The sequence below is a fragment of the Coregonus lavaretus genome (assembly GCF_964263955.1).
Source record: "Coregonus lavaretus genome assembly, chromosome: 9".
In the NCBI taxonomy this organism is placed as follows: domain Eukaryota; kingdom Metazoa; phylum Chordata; class Actinopteri; order Salmoniformes; family Salmonidae; genus Coregonus; species Coregonus lavaretus.
Genome location: NC_139996.1, coordinates 12,529,768 through 12,548,265, shown reverse-complemented (window position 1 = coordinate 12,548,265; position 18,498 = coordinate 12,529,768). Strand labels below are relative to the sequence as shown.

The following is an 18,498-nucleotide window of genomic DNA, read 5'->3' as shown; positions in this document are numbered from 1 at the left end:
TGTACACCAGACGGCAGTCTGGTAGAAATGCCAAAGGAAAAGGTTTACCAAGTGTTGATGATGACAGAGATGGATTCGTCTTCAGTATTCTGGATTGGAAATCTCAGTGAAGATTTTATGAAGCAGGCTAAGATATGGGAGAGATTTATTGTTGCAAATATGCCGGATGCGAGGCTTCCGGAACATCCATTCCATTGTACGTTCAAGTATTTCAAGAAGGCTGCCCAACCACACTCAGAGGAATGGTTGAGTCATCAACCGAAGAATGTTCAACTTAGCTCAAGTTGCATTATTTTAGGACCACAAGGAGCAGCTATGAAGATAAACACAGACGACTATCTGAATAAAGAATTTGAGATTGAGAAGAGTGTGCCACATGTTACCTTGTTGGTTTCGGAAGGCTATGAGCAGAAGCAAATAGGAGAAATGATGACAGAAGCAGAGAAACTTATTTTCAGACCAATGAAAGAGAATTTGGCGATCTGGAGAAGTGAAGATCAACGATTTCTTAAAATAATGATTTCGGCTCAAGGACAAGGAGAGCCACAGGCTGTAGGGATGACACATGAATCTATTTGCAATATGAAGATGGATTCAGACTCTATGAAAGAGGAGATGTTGCAACAAGTTCCAGAAGGGTTGTGGTCTCAACACAGTACCGATATTGGACTTGTAAAATCAGCCCAACCTGTGAAAGTTGAACTTCGACCAGGAGCCAGACCTCCATGGAAAAATCAGTATCCATTGAAAGATGAAGCAATCCAAGGGATTGAACCACAAATTGAAGGACTTTCGAAAGCAGGTGTTTTAAGGACAACAAAAAACCCTCGGAGTAACACACCTTTGTGGCCTGTGGAACTTATCGTGTGGTTCATGATTTGAGAGCAGTAAATGAGGTAGTGACTGACTTTCCAGCAGAAGTGCCAGACCCTCATACCTTGTTAGCCCAAGTTCCTCCTGATGCGATACATTTTACAGTGTTAGACTTATGTGGAGCATTTTTTAGTGTTCCACTTAGTGTAGAGAGTCAGAATTTATTTGGGTTCACATATAAGGGACAATTCTATGAGTACAGTAGAATGCCACAGGGGTACCGGCATTCTCCTCATATCTTCAATAAAGTACTGAAGGATGATTTGGTAGGGATAGATCAGATATTGCAGAGCACTGTCATTCAGTACGTAGATGATATAATGGTTTGCTCACAAAATAAGGAAACATGTCATAGAGACTCAATTAAATTGCTACAGGTATTGGCAGAAAAGGGGCATAAGGTTTCACAGAAAAAGCTGCAATATTGTCAGGAGAAGGTTGTGTATTTAGGTCAAAACATAACGCATGGCCACAGAAACATTTCGGACAGGCAAGTGGAAACTATTCGTAAGGCTCCAAAGCCTAGAACGGTCAGAGAGATGATGACATTTCTGGGTATTGCTGGTTATTCCTCAGCTTGGGTGGAGGGTTATACTAGTTTGATGGCACCTTTGAGAGCTATGGTTAGGGGTACTGAGAGTGGTCAACTCCATAGCAATCTTTCCTGGACACAGGAAGGCCATGTGGCATTTGAAACGATCAAACAGAGGTTGCAGGAGGCACCTGCACTTACACTACCAGATTACTCAAATAACTTTTTGCTATATGTGTCTACTTCTACTGGAGGTAGATATGCGTGTGCAGTTCTTTGTCAGCCGACAGGCACGGGGACGAATCCTCAGCCTATTTCCTACTACTCTACTGCTTATTCAGAGGTAGAACTAGGGTTACCACTGTGCTACAGAGCAATGGTGGGAGTATATTCAATGTATGACAAAGCATCATCGGTCACTATGGGCTACCCAGTAACAATTCTTACCCATCATAGTCTCAGAAATCTTCTGAACTATGGGAAATATACATTGACTATGCCTAGGCTCAGAGACTATCATAGGCTCTTAGAGCAGGAGGATGTCACCCTAGTGAGGTGTGATACAGTAAATCCAGCCGAGAGTTTACCAACTTCAGAGGATGGTGAGCCACATGATTGTGTCCAAGAAGCAGAGAGATATTCGAGGCTTAGATCAGATTTACAAGCCTTTCCATTACGTGAGGCAGACCTGGAGTATTGGACTGATGGGTCTTGTTATCGGGTGGGAGATAAATTGTGTGCTGGTTATGCAGTAGTTAAAGGCAGGGGAACTGGATTTGTTGTGGAAAAGGCTGAAGTAATACCACAGCCTGCGTCTGCACAACTTGCTGAACTTGTGGGGCTAACAGAAGCATGTTTGTTAGCAGAAGGAAAGCGAGTAACGATATACACTGATTCAGCATATGCACATAGTGTATGTCATTTGTTTGGGGCAGTATGGAAAGGTCGAGGGTTTAAGAAAACGGATGGTTCTCCGATACAACATCATGCGCAAATAATGAAACTGTTGCATGCTATGATGAAGCCTAAAGAGATAGCGATAGCTAAGTGTGCAGCTCACAAAACAGATATGTCAAGAGTGACACAAGGGAACAAAGCTGCTGATGAAGCTGCAAAAGCCGTCACAGGAGCGGATAAATTGGGAAAAGTTTTGCTGGTCACTCATGGAGTGGACTTGGAAGACAAAATTACGCTTCAGGATGTAATTTTGATGCAAGAAGCTGCTTCTATGATCGACAAACAGCTATGGCTAGACCGAGGAGCGGTCAAAGATGCTACTGGTCTGTGGAGAAACCATGAGGGGTTGATAGTAGCGCCTCTAGACCTCTTAGGTCTGATGATTCAGGAAGCACATGGGTTAGCTCATGTTGCGAGGGGGGAGGTTAACAGAAAGATCACAAAGGAATATGGTTTTTGGGCTCCATATTTGTTTGAACAAATTGATTATATGATAAGAAGGTGCACAATTTGTCTTAAAAATAATGTTCGAAGAGGGGTAACTGTTCATCCGGGTTACATTCCTACACCAAGGGGTCCTATGCGTGAGTTGGTTATTGACTTTGTTGATATGATAAAACCAGTTGATGGGAAAAGATACATGTTGGTGGTTGTAGATAGATTTTCACGATGGACGGAAGCTTGTCCAACCAAGCGTAAGGATGCTCAGTCGGTTGCCAAGTTCTTGTGTAAAGAAGTCATAAGCAGGTGGGGATTACCCGATCGAATATCCTCAGACAATGGAAGGGAATTTGTGGATAAATCAGTTAAATTGATGTTGCAAAAATTGGGAATTAAGCAACGTCTTGGAGCAGTTTATCACCCACAAAGTCAAGGGATGTGTGAAAGAATGAACGGTGTCTTGAAAAATCGCATTGTGAAGATTTGTCAACATACGGGTCTAAACTGGATAGCGGCGCTTCCTTTAGCACTAATGGTGTGTCGCTCAAGTGAGTTGCGTGATCTACGTATGACACCCCATGAGTTGGTAACAGGAAGAAGGATGCCTACGCCTTGTTTGCGAACAAGCGGAAAGGGTCCAAGCTTGGCTCTGTTGGAAGATGAAATGAGAGCGTATGTTACATATATGGCCAATTTTCATAAAAAGTTGTCCACATATGTTTCTGACAGGCAAAGACAAGAAGAGGTGCAGGAGGAGCTTGAGGAGGAAAAGAGGAATACAGTACAACCAGGGGACAAAGTATTCGTAAAGGTATTCAGAAGGAAGTGGTATAACGAACGTCGTGAAGGACCATTTGAAGTGGTTCGTAGCACTGGAACAGCTGTCCAGGTTAAGGGGTCTCCTACGTGGTATCATTTGTCACATTGTGTTAAAGCGCCTGGAGAAGAGGTGCCACGCGCAGAGAGAGAGGATGGAGATAGGGGAGAACAGGAAGAGGGAGAGATTGTCAATGTTGGGGATAACGTTGATAATGTTTACACTTCTGATGATGTCAGAGATGACTATGCAATGGATGGAAAGGAAAGGGGATTTGGGGAAATTGATTTTCAATACGTCCCAGAAGCAACAGGGAATATTTCAGTGGAATGTGAAGCAGCAGAGAGCACCAAGGGCAACTCCGTTGCAGGAGAAGTTAGTGATTCAGTTAGACAAAGTAGGCCTAGACCAGTTAGGAGAAAAGTCAGACCAAAACGTTACGAAAACTAGGGTTGAAGTAACTCTAGGACAGTCAGCTCAGCTCCCATGTAAGTGCACGAGAGAGAACAGTGGTGAAGGGAAATTTAGAGTTCAGTGGGAAGATAGATATGGTAGGAGTTTAGATCTGTTAGGAGCAGATGCATTGAGAAAGTATGCGTTGCTAAATGATGAGAGAACAATAAAGATTGAGGGTGATTGCGGTATCTATATTTACAATTCCCAGCAGGAAGATCAAGGTGATTATAAATGTAGTTTTTATAATCAACAGGTTGAAAGTAAGGGATTAGAGTTAGGACTGATAGTTAAGGTAGTGACACTAGTGGTGATAGATGGGAATACAAATGAAGAGTTAAGGGTCTTAGGGGGAATGGATGAAGTAACAACAATGACATCAACACTTCAGTCTATTATAACAACAGTGAGAAGCAATTTAACTCTTTCAACATTGATAGTTATTAAAGCCATAAATATATCGCATTTGATTACAAGGGAACCAATAGCTCCAGCACCAATTTTAGAAGAAAAGACTGTTATTAAGGTTAGGAGGGGTGAGACAGCTCATCTTCCTTGTAGCTGTGAGAGATGGAGTGGGGGAGGGGACGTTCCTCCCACATGGAGAGATAATTATGGAGAAGAAGTATTGTTATCAGGACCAGATGTAGAAGCTGTGCCCCCTAGTCAAAGGAAGTATATTTTGTACAACAATATGAAGGGGAAGAGGGTTATGAGTGATTGTTCACTTCTTTTGCGTAATGTTACAGAGAAAGATCAGGGAGAATATATGTGTACTTATCTAGTGCAAGCATTACAATTTGTTCCGGTTAAGAATTATTGGTTAAAAGGCTATGTAATTCGTAAAGTGACGCTTATAATGGAAGAGTTGAAGTCTGTTGAAGCTTCCACAGTCACCAAAGGAGTTCAGGAGAAGTATATTACAGTAGCCACTCCAACAGTAAATAATACACAGAGGATATCGGTAGCTTTCCAACTAGAAGTAGTTAAGGGTGTTAATTCATCAACTAAATCAACTACTTTAATGGTAACTTTGGAAGGGATTAATGGTACGACGGCAATAACAAATGTAGGAAGTATGACACCGACACCGACAACAACTTTTCTGAAATTAAAGGATGTAGCAAGAGTGACTCAGCAGATAGTGATAGAGAACAATATAGATTCATCTGAAATAGTGCAACATAATATCATGGAGGTACAGGATGAGTTCTTTGATTTCAACATAACATCAGAAGATACATCTGATCAACACCGCTCGTTAGGGAAAAGAGAAACTAAATGGAAGGCATATGGATTTGATTCTTCTGTTTTAAAGATTAAAGATGAATGGGCAGGTAGAAATCTTTGGTTCCAGCAGTTAACTCATTCTGTAAGATCAGTGAGGAATCTTGAGGGTCCATGTCTGTTGAGAATTCCAACACCAGAGACGTGGGGTTCCATTTTAGAGACGGTCGCTCAACCTCTATCGAGTATGTGTCAATCTTATGCTTTGTCATGGCTGTTGTATCAGCAACAATCATTAACAGATAAAGTAATGTCGTTGTCAAAACATTTGTTTAGGCCTAGGTTTAGGTGTTCTTGGTTAAATGAATTACCCTATGTGAATTTGTTAGATGGGAAGGAAAATCAGGTAACAGCGAACCCTGAAGCATTGGAGGTGAAAGCAGTGAGGGCTAAAAGTTGTTTTTGTTCTAATAAAACATATGATGGAAAGGGGATGTTCATGGGAATATCAAATTGTGATGATTATATGATGACTTTGGGTAAGCATGAACATAAGGTTAGAGATGAGAAATGTAATGTAACTTTTTATGTACCAGTTAGTAAGAAGAGCAGGACTTTGATGGTGAAAGATCAGCTTTTGCCTGGCAATGTGACTATTGGGAATTTTAGAGATATTTGGTGGGTTTGTGGTGATAAAGCATATATATTCTTACCCTATGGATGGACAGGATGTTGTTACATGTCAACGTTGAAGCTTCCATATGAGGCTTTTACCATTAGAAGAGGGGTAGCACCGGACACAGATAAATCTGAAGCTAGGGTTGAAAATAGGGTGAAAAGAGACATGGCGACATTTCATAGTCTTGAAGCCTACCATTGCAGGATAAGTCTAGGAGAGAAGTGGGGACTGGGACTTTTTCCATGGTATGGTGTAACATTTTTGGCAGATCATATTGATAATATTACCTATACTTTGCAGGGGTTTGCGAATGAAACAATAAGAGGGTTTAACCTTCTGTCAAATACTCAAAGAAGTCACAGACTGACGCTGTTGAAACATGGCATGGCTCTTGACTATATTTTAGCAAAACAAGGTGGCTTATGTTTGGCTATGAATCTGACGGGGGATGATTGTTATACTTTGATCCCTGATAGTTCCGATAATATCACGAGTGTTATAGATGCGTTGAAGAATATAAGGGATGCGTTTGGTAGATCTGAAGGAGCTGGATGGTCAGCGAAGACTTGGTTGCAAGATCAGTTAGGCCCAGTAGGAGCAGTGATGGTTCAGATTTTAGTTGCAGCTCTGATAGCGCTTTGTGTGATGTTTTGCTTTTGTACTTTGTTACTGACCTTTGCGAAAGCTATGATATTAAGATGGGTTGGAGTTGTGATGCCTGGAGACAACACTCAGATGCCGTTGTTGGCTGTTCCTGATCTGGATGAAGATGGACAAGGGGGTCTGGATGGAGTATTAATGGATAAATATCCTTTTTGATTATTTGATCATTTAAAAAAAAAAAAAATCAATATTAGTGTGATTTTAGTATGATGTTATGAATCAAAGGGGCGAAATAGGATAATGTGATTCATACATCATTTATATATAATTTTTATATTCTTAGTTGATATTGATGTTTAATTTGAAAGTGTTGTTTTGCAAAAGATACTGTTTGGTCTTTTCTTTTCTTCCAGAAGCATATGGGGGAATATGTAGAGATTGAAAAACGCAAACAAGGACAATATGAAAGCACAATGACTGGAGGAGATGGAACAGGGAAGGGGTGGAAAGGTTCCGATTCCATCATCAACAATGCATTGGAAGTCGAGACTACGGAGGAGATGAAGTGTAGTGGACTACATTCCAGTGTCTGCAATGAAATATATACATATTTGCATGTGTAATACATAATGTGTGTCATATTCTTAGGTATTAATTTTGTAGAATGATATTTGATGTTATTGGATACATGTGGGGATCTTAGATGTTTTTGTTTATTTCGTGAATGCTTAGGGACAGGGAGTCTAGGCAGGGATAGAGATCCACTGTAGGGTCCGATGGGTTGACCAGCCTTAGAGTGGACATTTTGGATAGTATTTTGTTTGCTGGGGCTTTCATGTGTATTTAATTGCATCATAGTTTCAAATGCATTTATAAAGATTTATGAATTCATCTGGAGTACCTAGGTGGTTGCCTGGGGCAGAGGGACCGTGAGAGAATTTTACTGTCTTGATTGATGGATGGATATTTGGAACGAAGGCTGCCAGACAGGTTTTTCGCTCTCACACTCCATAAAGATTTGTTCATATTTCATAGTAATGTATTCACACTCCATAAACATTTGTTCATATTTCATAGAAAGGTATTTACACTCTAGAGAAAAATGTTTTTTGGTTTAATGTTAAAGATACTCAATAAGATAAATTGTTACTTGTCATAATCCTGTTCTGTTTGTTTTCGAGACTTTTAGTTCGTCTCGAAGGGGGGAATGTAGTGTATTAGGATTATGTCTTTGTTAATGTTTTTTAAGTGGAACTGAAAGGATGTTTATTTTAGTTCAAAAGTAGCCATTTGTAGGGTGACGCCCCAGGGGAGACAGGTGATTGGACAGCAGAGGGAGCAACCCATATTTTTGCATTCTTTATAAGTATAGGCTGGATGCAGAGGGGGTTAGAACAGACAGATTATCTTTGGACACTGTTCTCCAGCCCTGCAGGGTCTGTAAACTTATGCTGACATCTTGTGATATAAATAAAACTTATAAACAAAGTACAGCCTAAGCGTACTCTTTGTTTGACAGCAATAAGTACCAGCATTGACAAGAGACGACATCTGCTTCTAGCTCCTAAGCAACTTTGCAGTCTTTAAAAAAAAAAAAATTACATTATTAGCTCAGATAATTTTTTGTGTTATTACATACAGCCAGAAATAACTTTTGGATATCAGACCTGCGGTATCTCACCAACCAGGAATACAACTTTCCCGAATTGGATCCTTTGTTCGTAACCCCCAGGGGAATTGAACTTGGCTGCTCCAAGACGCCACCGGCGGAGAAGAGGTATTCGGGGTGGACTTCTAGTCCGACTCAGGAGGCATGCACACCATCCACCGCTTCCGAGTATATTACTCGCTAATGTTAAGTCTCTGGACAATAAAGTAGACGAGCTCAGAGCGAGGATCTCCTTCCAGAGAGACATCAGGGACTGTAACATACTCTGTTTCACGGAATCATGGCTCTCTCTGGATATACTGTCCCCGTCCATACAGCCAGCTGGGTTCTAAGTACATCGTGCCAACAGGAATAAAGAACTCTCCGGAAGAAGAAAGGGGGTGGTATATGTTTCATGATTAACTACTCATTGTGTGATTGTGATAACATACAGAAACTCAAGTCCTAACGCTACTGAAGTTCTATCAACACATTGACTGTAGTACTCGCGCTGCTAAAACGCTCGACCACTGCTACTCCCCCTTCCGGGATACCTACAAGGCCCTCCCCCGCCCTCCCTTTGGCAAATCAGATCATGACTCCATTTTGCTCCTCTCTTCCTATAGGCAGAAACTCAAACAGGAAGTACCAGTGCTAAGATCTATTCAACGCTGGTCTGACCAATCGGAATCCATGCTTCAAGTTTGTTTTAATCACGCGGACTGGGATATGTTCCAGGTAGCCTCTGAGAATAACATTGACGTATAACAGACACGGTGACTGAGTTCATCAGGAAGTGTATAGGGGATGTTGTTCCCACTGTGACTATTAAAACCTACCCAAACCAGAAACCGTGGATGGATGGCAGCATTCGCGCAAAACTGAAAGCGCAAACCACCACATTTAACCATGGCAAGGTAACTGGGAATATGGTTGAATACAAACAGTGTAGTTCTTCCCTCCGTAAGGCAATCAAACAGGCAAAACATCAGTACAGAGACAAAGTGGAGTCGCAATTCAATGGCTCAGACACGAGACGTATGTGGCAGGGTCTACAGACAATCACGGATTACAAAGGGAAAACCAGCTACGTCACGGACACCGACGTCTTGCTTCCGGACAAGCTAAACACCTTCTTCGCCCGCTTTGAGGATAACACAGTGCCACCGACGCGGCCCGCTCCCAAAGACTGTGGCTCTCGTTCTCTGTGGCCGACGTGAGTAAGACATTTAAGCGTGTTAACCCTCGCAAGGCTGCCGACCCAGACGGCATCCCTAGCCACGTCCTCAGAGCATGCGCAGACCAGCTGGCTGGAGTGTTTACGCACATATTCAATCTCTCCCTATCCCAGTCTGCTGTCCCCACTTGCTTCAAGATGTCCACAATTGTTCCTGTACCCAAGAAAGCAAAGGTAACTGAACTAAATGACTATCGCCTCGTAGCACTCACTTGTGTCATCATGAAGTGCTTTGAGAGGCTAGTTAAGGATCATATCACCTCTACAGTGGGGGAAAAAAGTATTTAGTCAGCCACCAATTGTGCAAGTTCTCCCACTTAAAAAGATGAGAGAGGCCTGTAATTTTCATCATAGGTACACGTCAACTATGACAGACAAATTTAGGGAAAAAAATCCAGAAAATCACATTGTAGGATATTTTATGAATTTATTTGCAAATTATGGTGGAAAATAAGTATTTGGTCAATAACAAAAGTTTCTCAATACTTTGTTATATACCCTTTGTTGGCAATGACACAGGTCAAACGTTTTCTGTAAGTCTTCACAAGGTTTTCACACACTGTTGCTGGTATTTTGGCCCATTCCTCCATGCAGATCTCCTCTAGAGCAGTGATGTTTTGGGGCTGTCGCTGGGCAACACAGACTTTCAACTCCCTCCAAAGATTTTCTATGGGGTTGAGATCTGGAGACTGGCTAGGCCACTCCAGGACCTTGAAATGCTTCTTACGAAGCCACTCCTTCGTTGCCCGGGCGGTGTGTTTGGGATCATTGTCATGCTGAAAGACCCAGCCACGTTTCATCTTCAATGCCCTTGCTGATGGAAGGAGGTTTTCACTCAAAATCTCACGATACATGGCCCCATTCATTCTTTCCTTTACACAGATCAGTCGTCCTGGTCCCTTTGCAGAAAAACAGCCCCAAAGCATGATGTTTCCACCCCCATGCTTCACAGTAGGTATGGTGTTCTTTGGATGCAACTCAGCATTCTTTGTCCTCCAAACACGACGAGTTGAGTTTTTACTATTTTGGTTTCATCTGACCATATGACATTCTCCCAATCCTCTTCTGGATCATCCAAATGCACTCTAGCAAACTTCAGACGGGCCTGGACATGTACTGGCTTAAGCAGGGGGACACGTCTGGCACTGCAGGATTTGAGTCCCTGGCGGCGTAGTGTGTTACTGATGGTAGGCTTTGTTACTTTGGTCCCAGCTCTCTGCAGGTCATTCACTAGGTCCCCCCGTGTGGTTCTGGGATTTTTGCTCACCGTTCTTGTGATCATTTTGACCCCACGGGGTGAGATCTTGCGTGGAGCCCCAGATCGAGGGAGATTATCAGTGGTCTTGTATGTCTTCCATTTCCTAATAATTGCTCCCACAGTTGATTTCTTCAAACCAAGCTGCTTACCTATTGCAGATTCAGTCTTCCCAGCCTGGTGCAGGTCTACAATTTTGTTTCTGGTGTCCTTTGACAGCTCTTTGGTCTTGGCCATAGTGGAGTTTGGAGTGTGACTGTTTGAGGTTGTGGACAGGTGTCTTTTATAGTGATAACAAGTTCAAACAGGTGCCATTAATACAGGTAACGAGTGGAGGACAGAGGAGCCTCTTAAAGAAGAAGTTACAGGTCTGTGAGAGCCAGAAATCTTGCTTGTTTGTAGGTGACCAAATACTTATTTTCCACCATAATTTGCAAATAAATTCATTAAAAATCCTACAATGTGATTTTCTGGATTTTTTTTTCTCAATTTGTCTGTCATAGTTGACGTGTACCTATGATGAAAATTACAGGCCTCTCTCATCTTTTTAAGTGGGAGAACTTGCACAATTGGTGGCTGACTAAATACTTTTTTTCCCCACTGTACCTTAGCTGACACCCTAGACCCACTTCAATTTGCATACCGCCCCAATAGATCCACAGACGATGCAATCGCCATCGCACTGCACACTGCACACTGCCCTATCCCATCTGGAAAAGAGGAATACCTATGTAAGAATGTTGTTCATTGACTATAGCTCAGCCTTCAACACCATAGTACCCTCCAAGCTCATCATTAAGCTCGGGGCCCTGGGTCTGAACCCCACCCTGTGCAATGGGGTCCTGGACTTCCTGACGGGCCGCCCCCAGGTGGTGAAGATAGGAAACAACACCTCCACTTTGCTGATCCTCATCACAAGGGCCCCACAAGGGTGCGTGCTCAGCCCCCTCCTGTACTCCCTGTTCACCCATGACTGCGTGGCAACGTACGCCTCCAACTCAATCATGAAGTTTGCAGACAACACAACAGTAGTAGGCCTGATTACCAACAATGACGAGACCGCCTACAGGGAGGAAGTGAGGACCCCGGCAGAGTGGTGCCAGGAAAATAACCTCTTCCTCAATATCAACAAAATGAAGGAACTGATCGTGGACTTCAGGAAACAGCAGAGGGAGCACCCCCCTATCCACATCGACGGGAACGCAGTGGAGAAGGTGAAAAGCTTCAAGTTCTTCAACGTACACATCACTGACAATCTGAAATGGTCCACCCACTCAGACAGTGTGGTGAAGAAGGCGCAAGGCTGTCATCAAGGCAAAGGGTGGCTACTTTGAAGAACTCAAATCTCAAATATATATTGATTTGTTTAACACTTATTTGGTTACTACATGATTCCATATGTGTTATTTCATAGTTTTGATGTCTTCACTATTATTCTACAATGTAGAAAATAGTCAAAATAAAGAAAAACCCTTGAATGAGTAGGTATGTCCAAACTTTTGACTGGTGTATATGCTGCTGCTACTGTTTTTGTTCTTCAAATCATAGTCTATTTAACTGCTGTTGCGACAACACAACTAAGAGAATAACTCAATCAATTCCATCCTAAAAATAAAAAACTGTTTTTAATAGAAACATTTTCTTGAGACATTTTTAGTATTATCAGATGCCCCCAGTTACCATCTTATTTTTTACTTGAAAAAGACTGCCAGCACTAGTCACAATGGACATGTTTTGGCCATCAAGCATTCGGCAGCAATGTTATTAACGCCATAGAACTGCCCCTTGATTCTAATGATCATTTAATGAGCGATAGTATGATAATTTTTTGACCAGGCTCCTCTCCTCCTTGTCCTCCTCTCTCTCATCCTCTCTCCTTTCCTCCCTCTATTCCTATCCTCCTCTCCGCAGGTGTCTCTGGGGTTGGTCCACAGCCGTGCCTCCAACATCATCTGGCCGCCCAATCGGTGGCAGAGTATCGAGCCGTCCTTCCCCGCAGAGCGGAGACCCCTGCTGAAATGGCACGTGGACACAACAGAGGAGGAGGAGGAGGAGGACTGAGGAGAGGCTTGCTCATGGCCATTTACATACTGTACCTACCTACACACTTTCTCTCTCTCTGTCATACATGTGAACATGTCATAGTCCTCTGATGTGGCACATCTACTGTATGACATCTCTTTGTTGTCGAAAAAGCTGAATATGTCAATGGATAAGATTTACATTACCCATATGTCTCATTGGCCAATTGTAAAATATGTTTTTGCAACCATGTAATGTGAACAACTGAATGCAGAGATATAGATTTGCTTTTCATATTCAAGAACCACTTGAAACATGTCCTACATGTTCAAAACCGTACATTCAAATCAAATCAAATTCTATTTGTCACATGCGCCGAATACAACCTTACAGTGAAATGCTTACTTACAAGCCCTTAACCAACAATGCAGTTCAAGAAATAGAGTTAAGAAAACATTTCCTAAATAAACAAAAGTAAAAAATAAAATAACAATAACGAGGCTATGTACAGGGGGTATCAGTACCGAGTCAATGTGCGGGGGTACAGGTTAGTCAAGGTAATTTGTACATGTAGGTAGGGGTAAAGTGACTATGCATAGATAATAAACAGCGAGCAGCAGCAGTGTAAAAACAAAGGAGGAGGGGGGCCATTTGATTAATTGTTCAGCAGTCTTATGGCTTGGGGATAGAAGCTGTTAAGGAGCCTTTTAGACCTAGACTTGGCGCTCCGGCACCACTTGCCGTGCGGTAGCAGAGAAAACAGTCTATTGGGTGACTGGAATCTTTGACAATTTCTTTGGCCTTTCTCTGACACCGCCTAGTATATAGGTCCTGGATGGCAGGAAGCTTTGCCCCAGTGATGTACTGAGCCGTACGCACTACCCTCTGTAGCGCCTTACGGTCGGATGCCGTTGACCTGTTTAAAGGTCTTGTTCACGTCGGCAATGGAGAGCGTGATCACACAGTCGTCCGGAACAGCTGGTGCTCTCAAGCATGCTTCAGTGTTGCTTGCCTCGAAGCGAGCATAAAAGGCATTTAGCTCGTCTGGTAGGCTCGCCTCACTGGGCAGCTCGCGGCTGGGTTTCCCTTTGTAGTCCATAATAGTTTGCAAGCCCTGCCACATCCGACGAGTGTCAGAGCCGGTGTAGTAGGATTCAATCTTAGTCCTGTATTGACGCTTTGTCTGTTTGATGGTTCGTCTGAGGGCATAGTGGGATTTCTCATAAGCGTTAGTGTCCCACTCCTTGAAAGCGGCAGCTCTAGCCTTTAGCTTGGTGCGGATGTTGCTTGTAATCCATGGCTTCTGGTTGGGATATGTACGTACGGTCACTGTGGGGACGACGTCGTTGATGCACTTATTGATGAAGCCAGTGACAGAGGTGGTATACTCCTCAATGCCATTGGATGAATCCCAGAACATATTCCAGTCTGTGCTAGCAAAACAGTCCTGTAGCGTAGCATTCGCGTCATCTGACCACTTCCGTATTGAGCAAGTCACTGGTACTTCCTGCTTTAGTTTTTGCTTGTAAGCAGGAATCAGGAGGATAGAATTATGATCAGATTTGCCAAATGTTGGGCGAGCTTTGTATGTGGAGTAAAGGTGGTCTAGAGTTTTCTTTCCCTCTGGTTGCACATGTGACATGCTGGTAGAAATGAGGTAAAACGGATTTAAGTTTGCCTGCATTAAAGTCCCCGGGCCACTAGGATCGTCGCTTCTGGATGAGCATTTTCTTGTTCGCTTATGGCATTATACAGCTCGTTGAGTGCAGTCTTAGTGCCAGCATCAGTTTGTGGTGGTAAATAGACGCTACGAGAAATATAGATGAAAACTCTCTTGGTAGATAGTGTGGTCTGCAGCTTATCGTGAGGTACTCTACCTCAGTCAAAGCAATACCTCGAGACTTCCTTAATATTAGACATCGCGCACCAGCTGTTATTGACAAATAGACACACACCCCCACCCCTCGTCTTACCAGACGTAGCTGTTCTGTCCTGCCGATGGATGGAAAACCCAGCCAACTGTATATTATCCGTGTCATCGTTCAGCCACGACTCAGTGAAACATAAGATAATACCGTTTTTAATTGGTAGGATAGTCTCGAATGGAGATCATCCAGTTTATTCTCCAGTGATTGCACGTTGGCCAATAGAACGGATGGTAGAGGTGGGTTACCCACTCGCCGATGAAGTCTCACATGGCACCCCGATCTCCGCCCCCTGTATTTCCGTCTTTTCTTCACGCGAATGACTTGGGCCTGGTCTGGGAGAAGCAGTATATCCTTTGCGTCGGACTCATTCAAGAAAAAATCTTAGTCCAGTTCGAGGTGAGTAATCGCTGTTCTGATATCCAGAAGCTCTTTTCGGTCATAAGAGACGGTAGCAGCAGCATTATGTACAAAATAAGTTACAAACAATGCGAAAAAACACACAAAATAGCACAGTTGGTTAGGAGCCTGTAAAATGGCAGCCATCCCCTCCGGCACCATTATGTACACACTAAGTGCAATTCGAGAGGAAGTTGTAATCAGGATGGCGTTTAAGTGTATCCTGTGATATGCATTAATAACAACAACGACCTGGAATGTTGTTTACGTTTGTGTTAGTTTTTGTTTAATTTCCAACATACCAGTCAATCTTAAAGGCACAGTCAACAAGATGACATCATTATACACAACGGAGCGACTTCCTACTTACAGACAACATCAACAAATTGTGTTTTGACAGATTTGAATTATGTCATTGTTGTTGGCTGCTGTAAGTAGGAAGTCAAAAGTCAAATTGCTGAGGGTACCTTTAATTAACCTTTAACGTTACAATGCTGTTGTGCTGACATGATGAAAGTGTTTACTGCCAAGAGAGATCTTCCACTGCTTGTGAGTACACGCTTAGAAAAAAAGGTGCTATCTATAACCTAAAATAATTATTCGGCTGTCCCTATAAGAGAACCCGTTGAAGAACCCTTTTTGGTTCTGGGTAGAACCCTTTTGGTTCCAGGTAGAACCCTTTCCCTAGAGGATTCTACCTGGAAACAAAAAGGGTTCTTCAACAGGTTCTCCTATGTGGACAGCCGAAGAACCCTTTTGGAACCGTATTTTTCTAAGAGCATAGGTATGTTTTATTATTATTATTGTATTTCTTCTGAAACCCCAGATCCATGTTGAGTCCCCACATGACATATTTGTTTGAACTCGTAATTTGACTTCAATAGACTGCAACAGAGAAAAGGAAGTTCACTACAATTAAGGTTTTATTGAAGCATTTTGGAGCCAGAAATGGATTTACATAAAACCGATTGATGAACTCTTCTTCTAGTAAATGGAGCAAATGGAGCTAAATGGTTGACTAAATGGTTGACTTTACGATGGGAACAGCTATGTCTGGCATGAGACTGGCACATAGAATAAAGTCTCACAGCAGGTGTCTTTGGCCCTCCCACTGAGTCAACACACACAGTGCTGTGATTATAAAATATGCATACTAAAATATGCATACTTTTAATAGTCTGAAATGTAATACTGTAAGATTTCCAGTCCCAAGACCATAAATTCCTGTAAATCCATGCAAACACAAGCATTTGTATGCACATCAATGGCTTAGCAATTTGTCCCAATGCTTGTTTTTAATAACAAACACATTTGAGTTGTATCTACCATATTCCATAGTATTCGCTAAGAAGCATGTATATCCAACATGTCTGTACTACAGACTGACGACTTAAAGCCCCTTTGAACTGTTGAATTATTACTTGCATCTACCATGTTTACACAAAGCTGAAAAGGCTGGCCTCTTCATAATCTTATATTTCGTTACCTTGCCAACACAACATGCATGCTGCAGCTGCTACCACACTCGGGTCCTCTTGGTGAGATATGCCCTTATTTAGGCTGCTAGGATACTCAGGTCCTCTTGGTGAGATACAGTTGAAGTCGGAAGTTTACATACACTTAGGTTGGAGTCATTAAAACTTGTTTTTCAACCACTCCACAACAAACTATAGTTTTGGCAAGTCGGTTAGGACATCTACTTTGTGCATGACACAAGTAATTTTTCCAACAATTGTTTACAGACAGATTATTTCACTTATAATTCACTGTATCACAATTCCAGTGGGTCAGAAGTTTACATACACTAAGTTGACTGTGCCTTTAAACAGCTTGGAAAAGTCCAGACAATGATGTCATGGCTTTAGAAGCTTCTGATAGGCTAATTGACATAATTTGAGTCAATTGGAGGTGTACCTGTGGATGTATTTCAAGGCCTACCTTCCAACTCAGTGCCTCTTTGCTTGACATCATGGGAAAATCAAAAGAAATCAGCCAAGACCTCAGAAAATAAATGGTAGACCTCCACAAGTCTGTTTCATCCTTGGGAGCAATTTCCAAATGCCTGAAGGTACCACTTTCATCTGTACAAACAATAGTACGCAAGTATAAACACCATGGGACCACGCAGCCATCATACCGCTCAGGAAGGAGATGCGTTCTGTCTCCTAGAGATGAACGTACTTTGGTGCGAAAAGTGCAAATCAATCCCAGAACAACAGCAAAGGACCTTGTGCAGATGCTGGAGGAAACCGGTACAAAAGTATCTATATCCACAGTAAAGCCACTGCTCCAAAACCGCCATAGAAAAGCCAGACTACGGTTTGCAACTGCACATGGGGACAAAGATCGTACTTTTTGGAGAAATGTCCTCTGATCTGATGAAACAAAAATAGAACTGTTTGGCCATAATGACCATCGTAATGTTTGGAGGAAAAAGGGGGTTGCTTGCAAGCCGAAGAACACCATCCCAACCGTCAAGCACGGGGGTGGCAGCATCATGCTGTGGGGGTGCTTTGCTGCAGGAGGGACTGGTGCACTTCACAAAATAGATGGCATCATGAGGAAGGAAAATTATGTGGATATATTGAAGCAACATCTCAAGACATCAGTCAGGAAGTTAAAGCTAGGTTTGCAAATGGGTCTTCCAAATGGACAATGACCCCAAGCATACTTCAAAAGTTGTGGCAAAATAGCTTAAGGACAACAAAGTCAAGGTGTTGGAGTGGCCATCACAAAGCCCTGACTTCAATCCTATAGAAAATGTGTGGGCAGAACTGAAAAAGCGTGTGCAAGCAACGAGGCCTACAAACCTGACTCAGTTACACCAGCACTGTCAGGAGGAATGGGCCAAAATTCACCCAACTTATTGTGGGATGGTTGTGAAAGGCTACCCGAAACGTTTGACCCAAGTTAAACAATTTAAAGGCAATGCTACCAAATACTAATTGAGTGTATGTAAACTTCTGACCCACTGGGAATGTGATGAAGGAAATAAAAGCTTAAATAAATCATTCTCTCTACTATTATTCTGACATTTCACATTCTTAAAATAAAGTAGTGATCCTAACTGACCTAAGACAGGGAATTTTTACTAGGATTAAATGTCAGGAATTGTGAAAAACTGAGCTTAAATGTATTTGGCTAAGGTGTATGTAAACTTCCGACTTCAACTGTATGCCCTTATTTCGGCTGCTAGGATACTCAAGTCCTCTTGGTGAGATATGCCCGTAATTAGGCTGCTAGGATACTCGGGTCCTCTTGGTGGGAAATGCCCTTATTTAGGCACACAACCATCTGACTCAGACTCCAAGCAATGACAGGAAATAATCTTTAGAAACACATCTTAGCAAACACTGCAATGCACAGAGAGGCCCATCCTTCTGCTCTGCTGTCACTGGAGAGAGACAGAGACAGAGAGAGAGAGAGAGAG

At 42.5% G+C, this 18,498-nt stretch overlaps 1 pseudogene across 1 annotated transcript in view; it reads left to right on the top strand.

Annotated features, from left to right (window-relative positions):
• LOC311134866 (mitochondrial inner membrane protease subunit 2-like) overlaps positions 1-12,783 on the top strand; it is a 222,058-nt pseudogene extending 209,275 nt beyond the window's left edge. Inside the window, exon 5 of the transcript in view lies at positions 12,634-12,783. The product of the transcript in view is annotated as a mitochondrial inner membrane protease subunit 2-like (transcript). The remainder of the gene's footprint in view (positions 1-12,633) is intronic.
• The last annotated feature ends 5,715 nt before the right edge of the window (positions 12,784-18,498 follow it).